Genomic DNA, 16,241 nt, shown 5'->3' on the forward strand with positions numbered 1-16,241 from the left:
ATCGACTGGTTTCGACGCCGCTTTAGCTACAGCTGATGTCGATCCGATGGAGTTGGATTTTTGTGAGATGGTCGATTTGGGAATTTTGGTGCATCCTTTAAGATCGAGGGTTACTAAGGGTGTTTTTTATGGTTTTTGGTTGGTCTCATTGGCTTTGGATATGGGTGTTTGCACATCTTCCTCTCTGGCCATGGTGGTTTGTCAACTAGTCCCTAACTCAACTGGCGAACCTCAGGTTAGATGATCTTTCCCCTCCTTCTAGCGCCAATTGTTTCACACGTAAACTGCCCTTGGGGGTGGCTCGAGGAACTCCCCTCCGAAGCTTAAGTTAGAGAGTGTTTAGAGAGAGAAAGTGTACTTAGAGAGATATAGAAAGTATAATAACTTGAATGTCTAACCTCTTTTCCGTTGTACCTTAACCTCTATTTATAGGCATACTATCTCCTTTATGGAGGTCCAGCCTGGTCAGCCTTGCGGGCTGACTCCATCAGGCTGGAGAGCCCTTCTTAGCTACTTTCTCGGCAAGGAGTGCGCACCCTGAGGGCTGGGCGATAGTTCAGCGGGAGCTATCCTATACAATTATTATGATTATTATTATTGTTATGATTTATGATTATCAATATTATTTTGATTATTATTATGTTGCTTGATTATATTTATTATTATTGCTTGATCACACCTTTTATGCATGTTTAAAGGGAATTGGTACTTGTAATCACGCTTAATAAGATAATTAATAATCTTATTTAGGTTAATTTGATTATAATTCCAGTGATCACCAATAATAGTATTATAATTCAAATGATCACCAATAATAGTATTATTTGTGCATTAATATTCAATCAACATAGATCAAACAGGTTTAGGGTTAACCTAATGATTGCATGTTAGTTAGAAAGCGCACATGAATACGAGAAGAATAAACTAAAGGCCTTGTTTTGGGTATTTTTTACCCGGCTAAGTGGCCTCATCAGAACCTGACATATGTAACTGGAAGGGGCGCTAGCTTGTCCTTCCAGATGGTGACACATGTCAGGCAGATAATTTAGGGTATTTTATGATCCCATGTGGACCAATGAGAGAGCGACACGTGTTGTTCTTAGAGACGCCCAAATGGCCTCTTAGGATGTGCGACACGTGTGACTCAGATATTACCTCTTTAATGGTGGCCTTTAAAGGCCCAAACTTTGAGGCGCCCCAAAACGGCGTGCCCTATTCTCTAGGTCATCAAACCCTAGGTAGGGAACACTTCCCCAAAAGACCCTATAAATAGGGACAATCCCTTCATTTATGGGGCACGTAATCAATTAACCTAGGACATCACATCAACATTTATTACAGAGCTGTCGCTCTCAAGAAACAGACAACACAATACCCGAGCTTGGAATCCGAGCCGATAACTTTATTTCCGCACGTTTTACTCCGAACACTTTATTTAATTAATCTTCGGAGGCGGACCACCGACCATCTGCCAGTCTGTTTGTTTTGCAGGTACAGGTGACCTTGTGGAATTCTTTCTTGAGTTGTAACTCTCCCAAGGGACACAAAAAACCCCAAAACATTTGGCGCCGTCTATGGGGAGAGTACCTCTAAGATGGGTTCTCAAGATAATCTTGTGCCGCCTCCAGAGACCAACCGACCTCTAAAAGAAATACAAGTCCAGACGGACCGTGACTCAGGTGACGACGTAGATGTCGAAACCTATGTGGCCCCTAATGGGTCATTCATCTCTAAGCGCCTCCGTCAGAAAGACAGGAGGGAGCACAATGCTAACAAAGCGGGTACTAATAGGCCCCCTGGACCCTCAAGTAAGCCCACAAAGCATGCGACTGATGCCTCCTAAGTAGCAGGATCAGCCCTAGTCACCCGTGACGAGCTCATGGAATTCATGAGTAGCCTCAGGGGTGAAATCAAAGGACCAATCAACAAGAGGATGGCCGCCCCTAGAAAGGAGAAGTCGGCCACTGGTGAAGGATAATTAGGTCGTTGGACTAACTACCCTCAACCAAACAATATTTATAAACCTACACCTACACTAAACAAGTTTAGTGGTAAGTAGAGGGTCGAACCACTGAGACGACATAAACACTATCAACACCACCACCAATTAAGCTAGGTCAAAGAGATAGGATGGATAGAACAATAAAAAAAATGAGATTAATATTAAGTTAAACTAACACCAAGGGAGAGGGTCAAACATGACAAAGATCTTCAATAAAGTTAGGCGATGGAAATGAGTTTACATGCAAACCAAATATCTCTTATAAGGCAATACCAAAAATACCATCTAACCACCTATCGGGGTCAAAGGCTTTCCCAACTTAACACATGCTCATACTATCGTCATAAGCTGTGAAAGTTAAGGTTATTGCATAGAATCGATCACCTAATGGATATCCCTAAGTTACACTATCGTCATAACTTAGTTCAATCCACCCAATTACAACACATGATTGGCCATTAACATGGAGTAATTAGTAAAACATGGTTACAAGGTATATTTAATCACATATAACCAACATTTGTCTAGCCTAATACATTCAAGATTCACCACATGCTATCACCAATCCCTTAGTAAAGGGAATTACTCACTAATCATGAACAACTAACACAAAACCCAGCAAGAAGAACAAAGAGAAGCAATTAAACTAAAAAACTACTCTAATCAAGCAAGAAATTAAGAAAGAACAATAAATGAGATAGAGTTTAGAATGCTCATTGAAGTATTGAAAAGGAATCCAAAACAATGTCACTTTGCATCTTCATCTTCTTCAATCCACCATTGAAGCTCTTCACTTTCTCTCTCTAAAATACCCTAAATTACTCTTAATCTACATTACAAAGTATAAAAACAAAGATTAAAACTAAATCTAAGCCTAATTGATGTGAAGATTGATGGAGAGATGTTAGGGTTTAACCCCTCAAAGAGGAGAGAGAAAACCCCAAAGAAACCCACCATCAAAAACTTCCAAAAAGAGGAGAGGAAGAAGTGTTTAAAAGACCCGTAGCTGCTCGTGCGCGCCCGCGATATTTGCCTGCGCGCCCGCGCACTAGGATTGGCCTGGCAGCGACATTCATTTTCAAACGACCATAACTTCTGTTCTAGGATTTTTCTGTGAGTGTGCGACCTACCGTTGGAAAGCTCTTTAAGTCTAGTTTCCAATGCAACTTGAATCACTTAAATCCAATTTGTAGATCAAAAGGTATGGCTAAAAGAGTTAACAAAGGTTAGTTTTGGAGTTCAGGCCCTTGAGCGCCCGCACCTATCTTAGGAGCGCCCGCGCCTATCTTAGGAGCGCCCGCGCCTAAGCCGTGCCCAAATCGCGCCTACATTCTTCCTCCAATATTTTCAACCCCAATGTTAGGCACGCCCGCGCTGGGTTTGGCGCGCCCGCGCCATTCTGAAAGCGCGACCCGCGCAGTCCGCATGGCCTTGCTTGCTTGCTCCTTAACTTCCATTGTAGCTCTTTAAATGAACTCCAATTCTCCAAGCTCTTCATTCTATTAAAATCAACTCCAAAAGCCTACAAAACACGAGGAAAAGCACAAAAACATAATAAAGAGATAAACGGAGCAAAAGGGGTACAAACAAGGGACAAACGTAGAAAAATACCGCGATTAGAGGATCTAAATAGTGGCATAAATGCCACTTATCAGCCACAAGGCCTGCCAAGTCTGGGCAGCAGAAGTCGGTCTGAGACCGACAGCCGACTCCTCACCCAGAGAAGGCTCGGCCTCAGTTTGAACTTTCAAGGCTCCGTTTCCCTGAAACAGTGAAAAGGAAAGCCATCCGGCATGTTCAGCCGGATGGTAGAAAACACACATTTCCTGATGCTCGTTTGTACATCAAACAACTAGGGAATCAACATTTGTCGGAGTCGGCTTCAACGTCGACTTATCACGACAGTTTTCAGAAAACCTCGGTGAGAAATTCCCTGGTCGTGCCGAGGACTCCCTCAAGCGGCCTTCTCATGCAATCGAGGCCTTAGCTAATCAATTCGGCTCACTATGTGTCACAGCCACCATACAGACCCTGCTTTACCTTACATCCAGCATGCCTTCTTCGGAGGACAGGCGACATATAACTATCAGCCTTTGGACTGGTAGCTTCGGTTATAAAACCTTAGGGAGCAGCCCTCTACGTTCTCTAGAGAAATAGCCGAGGCCGAACAACTACCCATGGTTAAAAAAGTCATGGTTAGAACCTATGATGGCACTTCCAACCCTGAAGACCACCTCTTGGAATACACCCACCTCATGTACTTACAGGGGTTGGATGAAGTCGCCTGGCGTCGATGCTTCCTAGCCACCCTGAAGGGCATAGCCCAGCAGTGGTTTGGGAATCTGTCGGCTGGCTGCATAAACAGCTTCAAGACGCTTGCGTTCTTTTTTGCCTCTAACTTCTCTATGAACATCCCTGCAAAGAAAACGAGCCTTGATAGAGAAGGTGCGATTATACGTCAGTCGGTTCAATCTGGGAAGAATCCTGATACAAGGACTATCTAATGAAGGCGGACGCTTATACACAGGCAATCGAGCTCTGCTCCTCTAATAAGCAGTTGGACTCCAAGAAGTCTGGCCAACAGAAGGAGAGTCGGCATGCTCAGCCGTCTCTGAAACCAGAAGAGGGCAAAAAGAAATAACAAATCTGGGCGGTTAATAACTCTGATCAGTCAGCCCAAAAGAAAAAGAAAGAGTGGAAGCCATACGTTCCAAGTTACGAGTTCCACAAGGACACCTACTCAATCCTCATGGAGATTAAGGATCGAGTGACTCTTGAGAAGCCGAATCCTATGAAAGGTTCCGCTGAAAATCGAAACAAGAACAAACACTGTCACTACCATGAGGATGTCGGCCATGACAATAACGAGTGCTTCAGCCTCAAGCGGGAACTTGACCGTCCGTCCAACAAAGGAGCGCTGAAATCCTATGTGAAGTCCAAAGTGGCTTCCAAATCGAATCCTAGGAAGTCGAGCAAAAAGATTCCCCAACCTGCTATCAGCTCTGAAACGGATGAGGAACCGGTCTATACGATAGTATGACAGATGTCTGACACCCTCCTGTGGGTTTTGGGGGAGGAATTGTGAATCCAGTCGGACGCATTGATTTGCCCATCCGACTGGGAGAAAAAGGTAGCGATCGGCACATGACCAACCGATTCCCGGTGGTCGAGGAGCTAACCGCCTATAACCTCATCCTTGGCAGACCCACTATTAATGAGTGCAAGGCAGTCATCATTCCAAATCTTATTCTTGTCAAGTATAAGAGGGATGATGGGACTGTTGGCTCCCTGAACGGGGACCAGAAGACGGCTCGAGAATGCTATCTCTCGGACGTCAAGCCTGCGGCAACAGCGGCCGGTTAGGGCAAAAAGCCAATTGACCTTGATGAGGTCAAGGATGACGATCTGGCCCCACCAGCCATTAAGAAACAAAAGCCTAATCCGCTGGTGGTTGTCAAAAAAGAAAAGCAATAACAATCACTGACCGGGGAACGATTAGATGACCTCAGTCCCCAGCCGGTTGGTGAGCACATTAATATTTCTCTGGACGACAACTTTCCAGAGCGAACTATTTAGGTGGGGACGACTGCTTTTGCTAAGTTAGGTACAAGTCTACACCAACTGTTGAAAGAATTCAAAGACATTGTTGCCTTTGAAGTGGAAGAGATGACAGGCATTAGCCCGGATCTTGCTTTCCACAAACTCTCTGTGGATCCTAAAAAGAAGCCCATTCGGCAAAAGAAAATAAAGCATGGAGAGGAAAGAAGTCAAGCGACAGCCGCCGAAGTTAAAAAGCTGTTAGATGCTGTAGACACCGAAATGTGTCTCCCCAATACCAAACCCAGTGATGAATACCTTTCATGTCATTTCATTATCGAACAAGGCAAAAGTGTGAAAAGTCTAGTGATGAGGATGTTTTTATTAAAATATCTCTTCATTATGTTTTCGAAAATATTTCTTTTCTTACTTTAATTTTGAAAAACGTGCATTCTAGTTTAGTTTGGTCCATGATATGGGTCCAATAATAGTGTAGTTGGATGGGATTTGAAAAGACCTTTCCAACGATATATTATAAGCCCAATTCCGATGAATAATGAGAAAGTTATGGCCAAAATTCTAAAATGGGCTAAAACCGGATTTTACCTACGGCCCAATGATCATGTGGAGGGTCCAAAGGTCTAATCCTATTCCTAAACTAATTAGGATTAATTAGAAGCTTCTATAAGTTTCTAAAAGATCTTAATTATCCTTTTTGAAAAGATAAGATTAAAGTATTTGAGTTAAATAAAAACTTTATTTTTTTTTAAAACTTTCCTTTTTTTAATCCTAATTCTATTCGAATTTAAAGATATTCAAATTTTATATGGTTGTATAGATCTTGAAATTATCTTTCCAATGATATATTATAATATTAAATCCGAGTTATAACGAAAAAGATATGAATGAGATATGAAACTATATCCAAAACTGACACCGTCCTACTATTTCGGCCATATATTTTTATATAAAAAAGATTTTAATCTGATTTTATTTGGGTTCAAAATTAGACGTCAAAAGATTTCCAACGACATATCATATGCTTTATTTGGACTTCTGGATAAAAAGATATGATAAAAACAAAATCCGCAAAAACTGCTGTCCATCGAGTTCTATTTCGATTCGAATTCTGATTATTTTCTTATTCTTCGACTCTCTTTTTCCCCTATAAATAGAGGTCATATCTCCCCTTTTTCAATCACCAACTCTCAACAAGAATCTCTTGGTTACTCTCTCTCTCTCTCTTTCTAAACCAACCCTTTTGCATACAAAATTCCTCATACATTAGCACTAGATACACCTAGCCAAGTTCGAAGTTGCCTTCGCCCTAGACGTGAAAGGTTTGATATTTCTTAGGATTTGGTCCCAAATCTCTCTTTCAATTATTTAATTTAATTCTTTAATTATTATTTTCCTTGAAGTTACTAACGCGTGTATTTTGTTATTAGAAAGAGATACGAGGCATCCAAGTATGTGTTTTAATCATGTCTAGGTTGTTATTATGATTCCTAGTGTTATGTTAGGGTGTTTTGGTCTTCCTAGTATCATGTTTAGGGTAATAACTATAATTTCTAATATCAAATACGACAATTGTTATTCCTGTGATGCTTCCTATTTCCATTCCTAATATTTATGTTAGTATCATGTTAGGGCTATATATTTAATATTATATGTTTAGTGACATGCTAGGTTTTATTATTAATCTTGTTAATATCATGCCTAGGATCTTGCTATTATTATGCTTTATCATGATTAAGATTTATTATTATTATTTTTATTATTATTATTATGTTGCTTGATTATATATTTATTGTTATTGCTTCATCACGCCTTTTATGCTTGTTTAAAGGGAATTAGTACTTCTAATCACGCTTAATAAGATAATTAATAATCTTGTTTAGGGTTAATTTGATTATAATTTAATTGATCGCCAATAATAGTTTTATTTGTGCATTAAATATTCAACCAACATAGATAAACAAGTTTAGGGTTAATCATATTGATTGCATGTTAGTCAGAAAGCGCACATGAATACGATCAGAATAAACTATAGGCCTATTATTAGGGCAGGTTCAATCTCTTTTTGGTTGGATTTGTAACTTCATCCCCGAACTACCAGTCATGGTTCTAGACCAATTGGAGTTGACGATCTCCTAGATCGTAAAGGGGTGTAACCTTCACCCAGTGAACGGTTTACAAGTTCCTAAAACCTATTGGCGACTTTTTTGCTCTATCTTCTTTTCCTTTGGACGCCACCGTACTTTAGTGTATGATCACAATGGGGTTCAAGCTAGGGATAATGCTTGAAATATTCCCTACAGACGCTAGGTTCATTCGGCCATGTAGCTTCCCTCAGTGGGTTGCAAATATTGTGCTTGTAAAGAAGTCGAATGGCACCTAACGCATATGCGTAGATTACACTGACTTGAACAGAGCATGTCTGAAGGATAGTTATCCCCTTCCAAAGATCGATAGTCTGGTTGACTCTACAGCCGGACATGCTCTGATGAGCTTTATGGACGCCTACTCAGGCTTTCATCTAATTCCCTTATGGAAAAAGGATCAACAAAAGACAACATTCGTCACTGATCAGGGATTATTCTGTTACAATGTGATGCCGTTTGGTTTGAATAATGCGCCTCCTACTTTCTAACAAATGATTAATAAAATCTTCATTAATCAAATTGGGAGGAATGTAGAGGCGTAGATTAATGATATGATAGTCAAATCCAAACAACAGGCGGATCACTTGTCTGGCCTTCGAGAAACATTCGTCACACTCGGGCGGCACAAGATCATGCTTAATCCAAAAAAGTGTGTCTTTAGTGTTGAGTTTGGGAAGTTTCTCGGATTCTTTATTGACTAAAGGGGGTTAGAGGCAAACCTTGAAAAAATACAGGCGGTAATCGACATGCAGTCGCTTCGTTCTGTGAAGGAAGTTAAAAAAATTAACTGGTTGTCTGGCAGCTCTGAGAAGATTTCTCAGTCGGTTAGGCAACAAGTGCCTCTATTTCTTTTAGGCGATCAGGAAGAAGACTAGATTTGAATGGGGGGATGATGCTAAAGCCGCCTTCTAAGAGCTGAAAACGCATCTGCAGTCTTTGCCAAGGTTGCTCAGTCCCTTGCCTAAGGAGGTGCTCTATATGTATCTGGCAGTTTCAGATCACGCCCTCAGTGCTGTACTCTTAGCTGAAAAAGACGGCATCCAGCTCCCGGTCTACTTCATTAGCAACGTTCTTAGAAACGCAGAGCTACGGTACCCCATGGTTGAAAAATTTGGTGTTGTACTTTTCATGGATGTCAAGAAGTTGAAACCATACTTCTAGGCACATCCGGTCAAGGTCTACACTGACCAACCGATCAAGCGGCCAATGACAACCCTAGAGTCTTCTGGTCGAATGCTCAAATGGGCTATTGTGCTACAGGGACTGGAAATCACTTTTGAACTAATAAAGATAATAAAGGGGTAAGCATTCGCCGACTTTATTGTTGAAATGACAAGGAGCAGCTGCCAGTCCCTTATTTTCCTTAGAAAACTGGAAAAAAGGGACAGTCGGTTGAGCCAGATCATATCAATCAGGTTTGGAAAGTGTATGTGGACGGAAGCTCCACGATCAACGGCTGTGGTGCAGGTGTAATTTGTCAGTCTCCTAAGGGGGACAAATATGAATATGTACTACGGTTCAAGTTCCAGGCCTCAAATAATGAGGTCGAGTATGAAGCCCTGTTAGGCGGCATTCGGATGTGCAAGGCGGCAGGGGCAACAAGAATTGACGCCTGCTTTGACACTCAATTAGTCGTAAGCCAATACAATGGTGTGTATGAGGCCACCTTCTGGTTATGATCAAATACTTACAGGCGATCAAGGCTGAAGCTTGGACACTTAAAGACTTCAACTAAAGCCAGGTGGCCAGATAAAAATAATCAGGCGGATGCTTTGTCTAAACTGGCCTTATCCGCCTCCTATGAAACGCCTTAGTCAGTCTTCTGGGAAGTCTTATCTGATGAAGACTCCATTGGGGTACTTGATCGAAGCTCCACCTTGATAGATAGCATCCGGGCATACCTAATAGACGGCACCCTCCTAGATTCACCTCAAGAGGCGGCCGTGCTGAAAAAATGGGCTGGAAACTTTGAGATAAGACAAGGAGAGCTCTTCAAAGCAAGTTTCATGAAGCCTCTTTTGAAGTGTGTAACCCCAAAAAAAGGGGCAAGAAATCCTCAAAGAATTGCATGCCGGATACTGCGCCTCTTATGTAGGCGGCAGATCCTTAGCTGTTAGGGCCAAGTGGCATTACTTCTAGCCTACCATGGAGTCGGATGCTATGGAGATGGTTAAAAATGTGACAAGTGTCAAAAGTTTGGCAAGCTGATCCATCGTCCGGCCCCTGACCTGACGGCTATCCACAGTCTTGTGTCATTTACTTAACGGGGCATGGACATTCTAGGTCCATATACAACTTCTTCAGGCAGCAGGCGCTACATCTTAGTGGTTGTGGATTACTTTACTAAATAGGTAGAGGCAGAGGCGGTCAAAAACATCAAGGCAAAGGACGTGATTCCCTTCATTTGGAAGAATATCATCACTCGTTTCGAGGTGCCAATGTCTATGGTTTTTGACAATGGACCTTAGTTTGAGACTCCTCACTTGAAGACTTGTTTGCGAGATTAGGGGATCTCCAATTATTTTGCAAACGACCAAGTTGAAGCCTTCAACAAATTAATCTCAGACAACATAAAAAGAAAACTGAGAAAGCTGGCGGCCTATGGGCGGATGAATTACCACACGTGTTGTGGGCCATCACAACAACAGCAAAAGGGGCGACTGGAGAAACCCCATTCCTCATATATTGAACACTATGAGCCGGCTCTTCGGATTATGCTATATGATGAAGAGGCAAACTGGGAGGCTACTCTTAGAGCGCAGGGGCAATGCTGCCTTGCGCCATGAGATCTACCGTCTGAGAATGACTTGAACGTACAACAAAAGAGTGCACAAGCGTCCTTCAAAAGTTGGGGACTTTGTGTTACGGAAAATGGAGGCAGACGGTAGGGCGAATGAACAAGGGAAGTTTACCCCAAATTGGATAGGCCCCTAACGAAACTATGAAGAAGTAAGAGGCGGCACCTACCGTCTGGAAACACCAAACGGCAGGAGGCTACCCAGAACCTGTGGTGTAGATAACCTGAAGAAGTATTACTTCTGAAATTTTGTAATGTTTTTTGACTTGTTAATGAAATTTCGCCTTCATTTCATACTTCTCTTTATTTTTTTACTTTATTTTAAGCACCGGTTGCACAAAGTGTAGAAGGACCATGCTCAGAACAATGAAGGATGTCGCCTGCAGTATGTGCTGGCGGATCCTACTTACCCTCTATGGTATCTCCTGCACAATGTGCAGGCAGACCGAAATATTTAATAATAGCGACGTTGGAGTGTTGCCTGCACAATATGTAGCCGACCAACAATGAGACTCTATTGCGAGCTACCGCCTGCCCAATAGGCAGAGGACTAAGCACATTCTTAATCTAAATGTAATTTCGAGACCGTCTTCCCCAACAGCAGACGCCCAAAAATGAACCCGACTGCACCAAAGCAGTCGGCCTAAAACTTATTATTAAGCTAAGTTAATAACTTACTAGCTAATGTCCAAGTGACGAGAGGCCCATGGCCGGATGAAAAACTAAGCTTTTAACTTAGCAGCTAGTTATCTTTTATTTTAAGCTAAGTCAATGACTTAGTGGTTATTTAATTCTTTAACCAAGGCCAATGACCGGATGAATATTATTTAAACTATCGTCTGCTCCAACATGAGTACAACTGTCTGCTCCAACATGAGTCAGGAAACCGGGGACGTCCATTTGGACGAATTTATCGAGGAGAATCATCTCCCATTTTGGTGGCACATTGCTCTACAAAAAAAACAAGCGGCCCTACCGAATGCGCTAAGGCAGCGCTCGTAGTCGTTTGATTTAATCTAACTTGAAATCTAAAAAGCACTGAGTCTTCCTCTTGTTCTAGTATAGACGAATGATGGCTACTGTTTCAGGATTAGAGGCTATCTCACCACCTCTCCTTGTTATGGGGCAAGGCAGGCGGACCAATATATTCTTAATTAAAATGTTAAGTTAAAAGACTTAGCAATTTTTCCATATTACTCGAGGCCTTTGGCCAGATTCATTTATAGAACCATCTGCTCTCTAAGTGCCCGTATGCCACTTGGTTTGGGGCTATCACCATAGTGATTGATTGACACAGAAACCATTCATACTCTTTAAAGTATAAAAATTTCTAAGTCAATCAATCCATTCAACCGAAACCAACCGACATCCGGCCAGGAGCAAAAGCATACGCATACTATACAGGTTAAAATACTTATCCAAAATTCTATGTATGAAAATTGAATTGAAAGCTTTGAAATTTTGTAAAGCTTAAACACCAATATAAATAAAACTGGTCAAACGACCGGATGCTTCATAAAATAACAGTCATCAAAATTGACGACTGCAAATGTTAACTCGCAAAGCCAGGAATCGTCAAATTACCCGACCCCCTGATTGGTAAAAGATAAATTGATTACTCGGCACACAGGCCGGAAAAGCAGAATAATTGGCCATTCGGCCACAGAAAGAAAAAGCATTAAGCTTAAAGATCAGGGGAGCTTCTCAACATTGGGATCCGCCTTGTCCTCCGGCGCATGCTGCTTGGATTCCTCATCCTTCTCCTGATCAGCCTCCTCTTCCCCATAAGACGAGCCGCCTGACAAACTAGACTCCTCGGAGACATTCTTGCAGCCACTTCCTTCTCGGCTGCCTCTTGAGCAAACTGGGCCTTCTAAGTTTGATAATCGGTAGACGGCTGCACAGCTGCCCAAGCCGCATGCATGATGACCTCTTCATCGTCCATCATTTGTTTGATCAAGGCTTGTTTCTCCTCCTCCATCAAGGACCTATACTTGGTCCGGATTTGGGTTTCCTTGTTGCTCAGCCGCCTTCTGAGTCTCTTGATCGTCTCCTCAAGGTTAGACGCCTTGGATTCTGCCTCCTTGAGAGTCTCTAGCTTCTCCTGAAGGCCTTTGACCTGCTCTTGGAGCTCCTTCACCCGTTGCTTTGCTTCGTCCACGTTCTGCTGGTTTTGCAGATTTACTGACGCTTGGGAATACAACATATCAAGTGTTAGAATCTCATTTTGAGCAATCTCAAAATGAGCTTGTCAAGAGTAGAGGCGGCCCGAGCATTCGCTGCCTTTACCTCCCTGGTCTTCTCATTTAGTGTCCCTTTAAGAACACTCACGCGTTGCATAGCCTATAGTCGACCAAAATAAGGAAATTCATCAAAAACCATTTGGCAAAAAATATTAACCAAGTTATAAGATGAAGTTTTACTTCGCAAAGAAGCGCATGTAGCCATCAAAGTCAAGGGTGCCGACCCCTCTGACAGCAGCCTTGTCCACAAGATCAAGCGTCCTGAGCATTCGCCTGGTCATCAGAAGTACAGTTGGCCTCACTGGAGCATCTTTAAAAAAAAATACAAATAATTTAAGATTTTTTGAAGAAAGTTGCACTTCATGAAGCGCATGGTTGGATGGTCAGATGATATACCTCCTTCTCTCCCTGCGGCCTCGCTGCCGCCTGCTGTGGCGCCAGTAGTGGTGAGTCACTTTTTGCCACTCTTCGACACTCGTTGTTGAGCGTCCGGCTTTGTGGGAGTTTGGATGGGGGAAGAGGTGCCCGTTCTCTTCTGAGGCTTAGCGGTGATGTGTTTCTTGCGATTCTGGGAAACGTCACCAGCCACTACTTGCGCAGTTTGGGATCCGGTTAAGAAGAGGGGACAGGCTTTGATGAGCCACCCTGAAAAGAATTCTAAGTGTAAGGCCTTGACACAAAATACACTAAGTATTTCATTGAAGAAAATTTTCAAGAGCTAAATAGTTCGTTACCGTAAGAGTGCCGCCTAGCGACTGTTCATCTGCTTGCTTGACGTTCGAGCGGTAGAAAGTGGCAGAGATAGCTAGCTTCTTGTGAGAGGGAAGCTTGGCCATTGCTTTGTCTGCAACAAACAACAAAAAGAGTTAACAATGAAATAAATAAGAAACAATGTGGGTAGCAAAGCTAATAAATTCATGCGGCCAGCTACCTATTGGCATCTCAATACTAGGGCCGCAGGCGGCCAAGTACGTCCCGTCCGATAGCCACTCGAATCTAGGAATATAACTTTAGGGGGTAACTTCCTTAACCCCCGTCTCGTTGTTCATTCGGACGACCATAATAAAATGGCCTAGATAAAAAATCTCCTCCTGTGCCCGCCTGGGAACAGGCTAAAGGGCTTTCTTCCCAGCCAGGAGGAGCGATAATGAGTCCAGCGGTTGTACCGCTTGTTTCTTCGGAGGTCTGGAGAAGAGACTATGTAAAATTTAGTTCTCCAATCCTTCCACTTGTTCTTTTTCCTCAGAGTAATCATATAACGAGTATGGCTGGTCAGAGTAAACCAGCCGATCCCGCTTAAATTTTGAGTCCTGCTTAAATAATGCATGTGAGCAAACGCCTCGAAGCTGGGCTCCACCTTTAGCATCTCACAAGCGGCAGCGTAGCCTAGAATGTTGACCCAAGAGTTGGGAGCTAGTTGCTAGATACCCTGATGGTATCCGTCCAAGATCCTCTCCACAGTCGGATGGAGAAGGAAGTGAAGTCCTGCGTGGATGGCCGCCTTGTAGCAGCCGAAGCACTGGTCACCATAGAAGGCCATATCCGGCCAAGTGACCGTGTATATAGCATCCGACACGGACAGAATGAACCCATGTCCCACGACATGGGTAGAAAGAAACTTGGGAATATCATCCTTCACGATCTTCTTCCTGCCTTCGGGGACGTGCAGATAATAAGACGCACGTTCATGCCGCTTGGAAGCAGACGACTCCTCCCAACCCTCTCCCTTCTCAACGGAGAGGGACTCTCTGGCAGCTTTAAGGTTCGACTGCGCCTCCTCCGAGTCAAGGGGAACGCAGTTGGAAGATGATGACGCATAGTCATCATCAGAGTTCTCTTCGGAGCTAGTGGCCCGCTAGCTGTTACCAGCAATGTCCTCCCCCAGCTCATCATCTGGCACTGATCCACTCGGCTCAAAGTTCACATATTCTTCGTCACACTCCTGCAAGAATGAGTCACTGGGAGTGCTGACGGTGCTAGGGGGTACCCTACTTATTTCAGAGACAGGCACCCTAATGGAGCCGTCAGAAAAAACAATCTCACTGTCCGAATGGTACCAAGAATCATCCCTCCTACATCTCCCTGTCGTCTGCTTTGTTTTGGCCATCGTGTCCTGCAGGGGCACAGACACTCTCGGATTCGGAGATGTACTTATTTGAAAGTTCTCGAATGAGCATTCGGTACTCCTAGTTCTAGATTCAGCCGTCCTCGGTGACCGACTGATCACTAATCTAGGCTGTGCCTGGTGCTTTTGGGAAACCATTTTTGATAAAGGGAAAAAATGCAAAGAAAATAAGTAATAAAAGGAATCAGGCGGTTACCTTAGAAGAAGGTAACAAAAGGCGTCGGTCTGGGGCGTCTATTCAGTAGGCGAACTAGGATGGCCATCTGTCGGATGATTGTGAAGTCAAAGTCTTTGCAAGTGAAATTCAAAGATTCTTCCAAAAATTCACGCAAATGTGAATGCAAGGGAGGTCAACCCTTCTTTTTACAGAGGGGAGGGGGTGTAAAATGTTCTAGGGTAAAACTCTACAACAGAGTGAACAGTAAAAGTAAGTTTTTTGGCCTTTCATGGTCTGACACTTGTCACAGGCATCACGTGCCAAGCGTGTGACTCCTGTGAGGGGAAAATGTTTTGGGTATTTTATACCCGGCCGAGTGGCCCAATCAGAACCTGAAATATGTCACTGAAAGGGGCGCCACCTTGGACCTTCCAGATGGTGACACGTGTCAGGCAAATACAACCCTGATTTGGGGTATTTGATGATTCCAAGTGGACCAATGAGAGAGAGACACGTGTCGCCCTAAGAGATGCCAAAATGGCCTCTTAGGATGTGCAACACGTGTCACTCAGATATCACCTCTTAAATGGCAGCCTTCAAAGGCCCAAACTTTGTGGCGCTGCAAAACGGCGTGCCCTAATCCCTAGGTCATCAAACCCTAGGGAGGGCACACTTCCCCAAAATACCCTATAAATAGGGAAAATCCCCTCATTTATGGGACAGGTAATCAATCAACCTAGGACATCACATCAACATTTATTACAGAGCTATCGTTTTCAAGAAACAAACAGCATAATACTCGAGCTTGGAATCCGAGCAGATAACTTTATTTCCGCACGTTTTACTCCGAATACTTTACTAACTTAATCTTGAATGGCGGACCACCAACCATTCGGCAGTCCATTTGTTTTGCAGGTACAAGCGACCTTGTGTAATCCACTATTGAGTTGTAACTCTCTCGAGGGACACAAAAAACCCCAAAACAGGCTTATTATTAAGGAAGGTTCTTTCTCTTTTAGATTAGATTTGTACCTTCTTCCTCGAACTTCCAGTCATGGTTCCATACCTATTGGAGTTAACAATCTCTTGGATCTTTAAGGGGAGTAACCTTCACCCTGTAAACGGTTTACAAGTTCCTAAATCTTGTTGGCGACTCTTTTGCTCTGGCTTCCTTCCTTTTGGATGCCACCATGCTTAAGTGTATGATTACAGTGG

The sequence above is a fragment of the Chenopodium quinoa genome, unplaced genomic scaffold (assembly GCF_001683475.1).
Source record: "Chenopodium quinoa cultivar QQ74 unplaced genomic scaffold, ASM168347v1, whole genome shotgun sequence".
Lineage (NCBI taxonomy): Eukaryota > Viridiplantae > Streptophyta > Magnoliopsida > Caryophyllales > Amaranthaceae > Chenopodium > Chenopodium quinoa.